Source organism: Carettochelys insculpta, chromosome 21 (assembly GCF_033958435.1).
Source record: "Carettochelys insculpta isolate YL-2023 chromosome 21, ASM3395843v1, whole genome shotgun sequence".
Classification (NCBI taxonomy): domain Eukaryota; kingdom Metazoa; phylum Chordata; order Testudines; family Carettochelyidae; genus Carettochelys; species Carettochelys insculpta.
Window position 1 is genome coordinate 5466921 of NC_134157.1, and position 7990 is coordinate 5474910.

The window sequence follows — 7990 nt, forward strand, 5'->3', positions numbered from 1 at the left end:
TGCAGTTGTCCTCCTTGTTCTCATCAGTGTTCCTGGGTGGTGGCTGATCCAGATAAGATGCATGTGGGGGATCATTTGCCTGTGGCCTACCAGGCAGAACCCTGTGGCCGAATCAGGCCCTGGCCAATTATGGACCAATTAAACTGTATGAGGACATATGCCTTTGGTAGTGGGGGACATTGTAAAGGAGGTGACGTCTCTGAAGCAGTTTCCTCTTCTTAACCTGTGTCAACCCAGGGTCTGATTTCAGCTGAGCCAGCTGGAAAATGGAATTGTTCCCGTGTGAGGCAGAGGAAAAGATGTCACATACATGATGCTGGTACTTCAGCCCTTGCTGTCTCATCAACCCTCCCAATGAAGGCAAGATGTCAAAGAATATGAGGGAGAGGAGGAAGCCTTGTGAGGCTCCATGAGTGAGGAATTCAGAGCAGCATGAAATACCCCATGGTCTGTTTTGAAAGGAAGGGCCCAAACCATTTTATTGGGGTGCTGTTCACACTCTCTTGGAGGCAGGACGGTACTTGGCAAGCAACCGTATAAAACGCGGTAATAAGGGCCAGGAGAACAAGCACAGATACATATCGTTCTGTTGAATAATTTCACTCTCCTCATTTTTGCAGTCAGGGACGCAGGTGCAGGAGCCGGTCCGAGCTGCAAGCGCTGCTTTCTGAAAGGACTTGGCGGCGCATTCTGCACTGTGAACAGTTGCCGTGTGCTGTTCCCAAGCTTAATTATTACTCTTATCCCCAAAAGCACAGCCAGCGTGCAGCTGAAGTGCACGTCAGCATTTTTAAACAAGGTAAGTGCTGTGGCAACATTTGGTGCCTCTGTTTCTTCTCATTTGACCTTTCCACTGGGCACCTTGTTCAAACCTCTTCATTGCACGCTCTCGAACACATCCATCTCATTCCCACTTCCCCCTCTCATCCTGGCTCCATCCCTTCTCTGTCGCTTTCTTGCGTCACTACCTTTCACCTGCTGATTTCTCTCTGTCTCTCATGCTGAGTGCATGGGCAGCCACCCAGGAGAGGTTCAGCTGCAGCCCAGATGATTCGCAGAGCCCCCGCAATGGCCAGCCTGTGTTTCTTCTGGTGGTGCATATCTGTATATGCCTGGCTGCCCATAACAAAATTTATTCTGCCCATGGACTGAAAAAAATTGGAGGGAACTCTTGTCTCAGTGTTCTTCTTTGCTGCTTTCTGTCAACCTGATCCAAGCGCCACTGAGAACAAGAGTCATCCTGCTGATTTGAATGAGATCAGTCCCCTAGCCTATAATGTGCCCCTTTCCGGGGCTAAAATCCACCAGCAACACAAAAGCCTCCCTCAAAAATCCTACCTTGCCATGGCTTGTAGGGACAAGAGTGTAGTGGCCTCTGTAGGAGGCAGGGATGGCCACATAGCCACATGGATGACCTGAAAAATGCAAGGAAATCCAATGATTCTTAGGGCATCTTTACAGAAATGAATGCTTCCACATTACTGCCTGGCCCCCCACCTTTCAGCCCTGTACCTCAGTCAGGAGTGCAGCTGAACCAGCTTGCTTATGACAAGTACCATACAGCCTGTGACAAATGTAGCCTTGCACACATTATTTACCCAGCTACCCCAGAACCATGCCTACCAGCCCTGGTGCAGAGACTTTGTGCATTGTGGAAAAACCTTATGGACCTTGCACTGGAAAAGAAAGCCACGTGCATGAAACAAAGATGCCAGCTGGCTGAAATAGATGGGACCAATCCAGCTTAGCTTTGAGCCTCGTCCAAGGTAGCAAGATTGCTGTTATGGTCAAGTTACAATAGGAGCTAGTGACACTGGAAGCAAAGTGCACTGGATGAATATCACAAAGTGCATTGGTCTTACCAATGGACTGCTGCATTGTGGGGCATCAGAGCATCACAGCCTATGTACCCACCCACCCTGCAACTCCATCCAGACAGTGTTAGGTTCTGCACAAGGGTGTTCCCATCTTATTCAACTAACCTCAGGCTCAGAGTGGTCTGTGGGGATTTTCCAGAGAGACTCCAGGACTTTTCCAAGTTGTTTCAGGTTAAGCACAGGTCCTACTGAAATTCAGATTGGAGTCCTGGGTGACTGTGGTTTCAGGATCCAAGAGCACACAGTTCCATTAGGTTGGGAGGCACCACAGGATATATAGCAATTTGGGTCAGATCCAGGTCTGCCCCAGGCTGACCTCTGTTGCCTCTTGTGATTGAACTGAGCACATTGCCCTGCTGCACACTATCAGACATGAGCTGAGAAACCCCACCTCCTCCAGGAGGAGGGAAGGCCATGCACTGAGCCCAAAAGCACTGGAGCAGGGTTTCATTCTTCCATCCCTTTATAGGAAGGGAGACCAGATAGCGTCCCTGCTCCACACAGCACACAACATGAGCTACCTCTGTCCAGGCCCTCTTCCAAACCTCTCTTCTGGAGTTCCTTTGTCTTCTCAGTCTGACCCTGGCCACCACATACCCTACAATGCTTCCTTCCCACTGAGCAGCAGTTGCCTATCCCTAGCACCCAATAGCAGTGGTTCCTAAAGCCCTGCCTTACTGTAACTGACCATCTCCTAGCTCACAGGAGTGTGGGCCACAATCCTTAGTGCTTTCTCCCATGCTGGCCCCCTGTACTGGGAGAAGCTCCAGAGCCCCACCAAATTCCCACCCAAAACTAACCTCGTTCAAAGCTTTCCTTTGCCAAGAGGCCTTTAAACTAGCCAGCCAACCAACCATCCTCGACAAGGCTAGACTGCTGGCGTACAAAGCTCAATGTCTATCCTTCTGAACCATACCCTGTCATTGTTGCTTCCCATTCTCCTGTCCATCTGTCTGTGTCAACCCACTGTCTTTTCTGCTGACCGTAGATTGCAAGTTCTTTGGGGGTAAGGACTGTCCTTATATTTGGTGCCTGCACAGTGCCATGGGACCCTGGACCACGACCGGGACTCCTAAGAGGTGCCATTGTGCTCCTACCTGATGCAGCAGGGTGAGCATATGGAAGTCTCCACCCCAGTGGAGCAAGCTCATGGGGGCAAAATCAGTGCTAAGGCTGCTTGCAGGTGTTTTGGGTCTAGAATGCCACAGAGCAGGGAAGATAATGGACTTCCCTCTGTCTTGCGTTTTGTAAGGACTGCCCTGGTACACTCTTTAACAAGACTGACCTGAAGACAAATGCACAAATGCTTTTCTTGATTCTCGATTCTCGCCCCTGCACCCCACACTGATATCATGTAGGCAGGACTCCAGATTTTCACCATATGCCATGGCAAGATAAGCCTTACAATCTAAGCCAAATAATGCCATTGCCTCCCCAGGCGTTTAAAGCCACGGTCTTTCATTGCGCACCTTTTTCCCAGGCGGTCATGCGATGGACCTGTAAACAAGACTGAATGAGGAATTTCAGCTTCCCTGGAGGGGAAGAAAAGTTCTAACCTGGATGTAATCACAAGTGTACTGAGGTTGGTGATCTTCAGCAGACCTCTGTGCCCATCACAAAATCTTGTCAGGATATAGCATGATCACCCGTGGGTGGAGATTGACAGATGCTAGGTGGTTAGACTGGGTATGTCAAGGGAGTTGTGTGGGGGAAATATATGCAGCTTCTGACCATATTATCTCTGTGACCCACATCAACACTACCAGCTCTTCACTTACACTGTTTTATTAATTTTAGGGGTGACAGATGATGAATTTGCAAATACAAAGATACACTTGACGCTGTCAGAAAATTCACTCTGGATAAACTAGATTCTCCCCGGTAAGGTAATACAATATGTTGCTAAATTCTTTCACTCAGAAGGGGAAAAAAAGGATATTTGAGCATAAATGTATTATCCACAATAGCAGAGCCTTTTTCCCCTGGGGATAATACTATTCGTCATACATTTCAAATTAAAAAGCATGTGCTTTTCGGCTTTCAAATAAAAGGACGGGCTGCCCACTTCCTTCACTTGACTCAAAACAAAAGCTTGTAAAATGATAAAACAGCATCAGATTGATAAAAACAGTCATCTGCACCTGATTTAGCTAAGCATTAGGACTTTAAAATGTATCGCTGACTTGGGAAAGAAGTTTGTTGAGTTGGACCATAAATGATGGTTTTGTGTAACCATTTGTGCTGATCTTAATCCACACCCTTAATCCAGCTCTGAATGTGCTTTTAAACATCTGATTTTATGAGTCGACAAGGCAGGGGTTCGGGGTGGGGGAGGGAGAGGAAGAACCCCTCCTCTTGGCACATTTTTTTTTAAAGTAAGTAGCTATCAGTTCTTTGCACATTTTAAAAATTGTTATGAAAATACAGCAAGGTCTTAAAGAACCAGATTTCCATAACTCAGCATGATATTAACACACATCAGACTCTATCAATGATTTGTTCAGCACGCACCCTGAAAGCGTGTAATTAAGATAACACGAGATAACATCAGCCAGAAAGAAAAAAAAATGCAACTGCAGTTTTTGGAGTAAGCCACATTGAGATCGACCCTTTTGAGGTCAGGACATGGCAGCGTCATGGGAACAGTGACAATGCTATGCTGATAATGCTATAAAACGAGATGAGCAATGTGCTGCACTTCTCATTCTCAGAACAATAACAATGAGCACAGCCTGAACAGAAGAACTGTAGGACGTGTAGGAAAATCCTCCTATAGAAATAACTAGGCAGACCATTATGGAAAACTCCTTGGGAATTGTAACCTTTCCTTTGAATTTTCAAATCAATCTCTCTCTCTCTCACACACACACACACACAGATTGAACCTCTCCAGTGCCTTACCCCTGGAACCCGATGGGTGCAGAACAAGAGAATTTGCCGAACCACAGGAGGTCAATATTGTCTTGCAGCATTACCAACTCTTTGGTCGTGTCTACACTGGCACGAAACTTCAAAATAGCCATGCTAATGGCCATTTCTAAGATTACTAATGAGGCACGGAATTGAATATTCAGCGCCTCATTAGCATTAGCAAGTTTCCGGCAGCAGCGCTTCAAAAGCACCACTTTCAAATGCCTGAGGCGTGTCTACACAGGGATCCTTTTTGAAATGACCCCACAGATTTTAAATCCCCTTATTCCCTTCAGCTGAAGGGAATAAGGGGATTTCAAAATGTGTGGAGTCATTTCAAAAAGGACTCACCTGGACAAGCCACGCGGCAGCAGAAAGCGGCAATTCTGAAGGGCATGCTAATTTCAGCATTTCAGCACCTCATTAGTAATGCAAATGGCCATTTCGAAGATTTGTACTAGTGTAGACACAGCCTTTCTCTGCTTACTAGGGTCTTAGACGTTTCAGAGAGGTAGCCATGTTTGTCTGTAGCTTTGTAAATAATGAGCCATCCTGGGGAAGTGGTTTTACCCATGAAAGATCACGACCTAATAAATTTGTTAGTCTCTAAGGTGCCACAGGACTGTTTCTTATTTGTGGGCTCTTAGAAGACATTTAGAGATAAATTAGAGCTAAATAACAGCGCAAAGCACCAAGAACCAGGCCTGGTGGCTGTAAACAAACTTTATGGGACTTCAGGAAACTTGGCCATATCCATAATAAGTGAACATTCTGCAAACTAAAATCATGGTGGATCATGGATGTTGTCACACCAGAGAATGCTGCACTAGAAGGAGCCTGGTTGGGGTAGGATGGCATGTAATAATCAAACAGCAATCATTATTTTAGTATGCACTTTTAAAAATCAATCTGATGGCCTTGTAAGTCTATAAGACTCTTTCCATTTATTTTAATGGGAGCAACTTTCGGGCTATATATGGCACTTTACTAAAAGTACTTTGAGATCTTTGGCTATAAACATTTATGGCGGTGCATGCTTCTTCATTTAGCCATCTCCTTTCATCTCTTCATGGTGATATGTTTTTTGTACTTGCGAGAGTGTAGCTGAGAATGTGTTTGCTCTGCTTGGTTTTGGAGGTACTGCGCAGGGCTTTTTGCATATTGGGTATGTGTGTTTGCAACATTTGTTATGCTCATATACATGGATGGGGTTAGCTGTGTTTCTGCAAGAGAATTTTCAGCACATCTGGGTAAATAGACTTTCTTTTCCACTGGAATTCGCTTTCAATGTGGGGAAACTTTCCACACTCCCTCTCTGTTCTGGAAATATAGAAATATATTTCCAAACAGCATCAATGAGGAGACCTTAAAAATCCTAGACCGCAGGATGCAATGCAGGAGGTTCTCTGAGCTAACAAACCCCCCCCTTCACCAGCCCGCCCCTACTGCCTGGCATGAAAAGTAAACCAATTTGTCACTGCCTCTGCATAATGCCAGGATAAAAGTGTGTGCTGTTCCCATTCCTTTGCCAGAGGTCACTGGATACAGTGTCTCAAAGATTGTCTGGAGGAAAACAAATGAGCGCAAACATAATAAATTGCAAGGAAGATGCTCTGTCGTGCCTCGTAAGGACAGGGGCGGGGGATGACAGCTTTCGAAAAAAGGCTGTGTACAGTTCCACCAGCACGAGACTGCTTTAATCAGTTTGCAGGGGGATCACTGGCTTCAAGGACAGATGGATAATACATGTTTCGCACGGGATGATATGAGATAGAGAGTATGTTTCAATGCACTGAAACAGCAATTAAGCAAACTAGTGTCCTTGAGCAATTGCTGAGGGTTAGGCAAGAGTTTAACACCACCTCGGTCTTTCCCAGCTGGCTGTAAGGAGCCCCAGAAGATGTCCCATGGAAGCAGCTAATAAGACCTGGGCGCATGTTTGGGGACATTGAAGCTGAGAGATACTGAGTCTGCAGGAAGAAGAAAGACCAGGCGCTGACTTTGACAGGTCCTATTTCTAAGCCCTCACCCCACAGCAGTGGGAGGGGGCTAGTGAAATTTCAGCCTTTGGGCCCCAGCCTGTTTTCTTTCACAGCCAGAAGGACACGTTTCACTTCCCAGCACACTAAGGTGGGGTTTTGCTCTTGGTACTCTCAGCAGCACATGCAGTGTTTTCTTTGGGCAAATGCAACCTCTGCTTTTATGCAGTGAGTGCCATGACATTACCTTACACCCAAACTGCTGGTTGACTCAAGTCTCCAAAGAGCTCTTTAGAGAAAGGACAGTGTAAGGTCTGTCGTCATCACCCAGCACCAATGGGGGGGTGGGATGGGGTGGGGGGGGTAGGTGGGGCCCCAGCCACTGCTGCAGTACCTCTGCCTGCTCTGGGGAAACTGTCTCTTGAGTCAAAGATGCTTTTCATATGCTCCATGCAGGTTCTGGGGCGGGGTCAGTGGGCCACAGAACCTGCATGAAGCATATCAAAAGTGTCTCTCCATCAAGAGATGCTGCTTCAGCTTTTGCCCGGCAGGCAGGTCCGGTCCAGGGAAGGGAGGGTAGGCATGGTGCAGCAGTTCTGGAGCTACTCTGAGCAGATGGGAGACAGGGCTGGGTCAGCCCAGGGCTCTTGTGGTGGTGAGGTGCTTGGGGCTTCTCTGAGTGGGAGGGGGGCTTGTGACCCCAGACGATGGAGGGGACAGAAGGCCCATGGATTGTTCTGCACTGGGGCCCAGAATTGCTGTTGGTAGGCCTGTCTGGCATGCCAAGCATGAGACTCCCAACTACTGGGGCTGACAGCCACCGGAGGCCTGGTGGCAAGATGTAGTGGCAGGAGGAGCACACCGTGCTCCCGGCAGGGACAGAGCCTTGGGTGGAAGGGGTGGTGCTGAGGGCAGTCAGCCCTGAGCATTGCAGAAAGCATGGCGTTGGGCCCTGCCCCCAGCCCTCGGAGCCGTGGGGGTGACAGAGTGGCGCTTCTGCGGCGTTTCGAAGCTGGAAGTATTTATTATTTCCAGCTGTTGGCCAGTTCTTTTCCAGGGAAGTTTTTGGTCCAAAGCTTATTCGTATTGTTTGCTCCTTGCAGCAAGAACTATTTTTTTTCTGCATTGGGACAGCTCCTAGCCTCCTATAAAGCAGTAGCGTCCTGGCAGATAATCCCTATCCCAATAAAAGGCCACAAACCTGGGTCATTGGCAGGAGGGGAA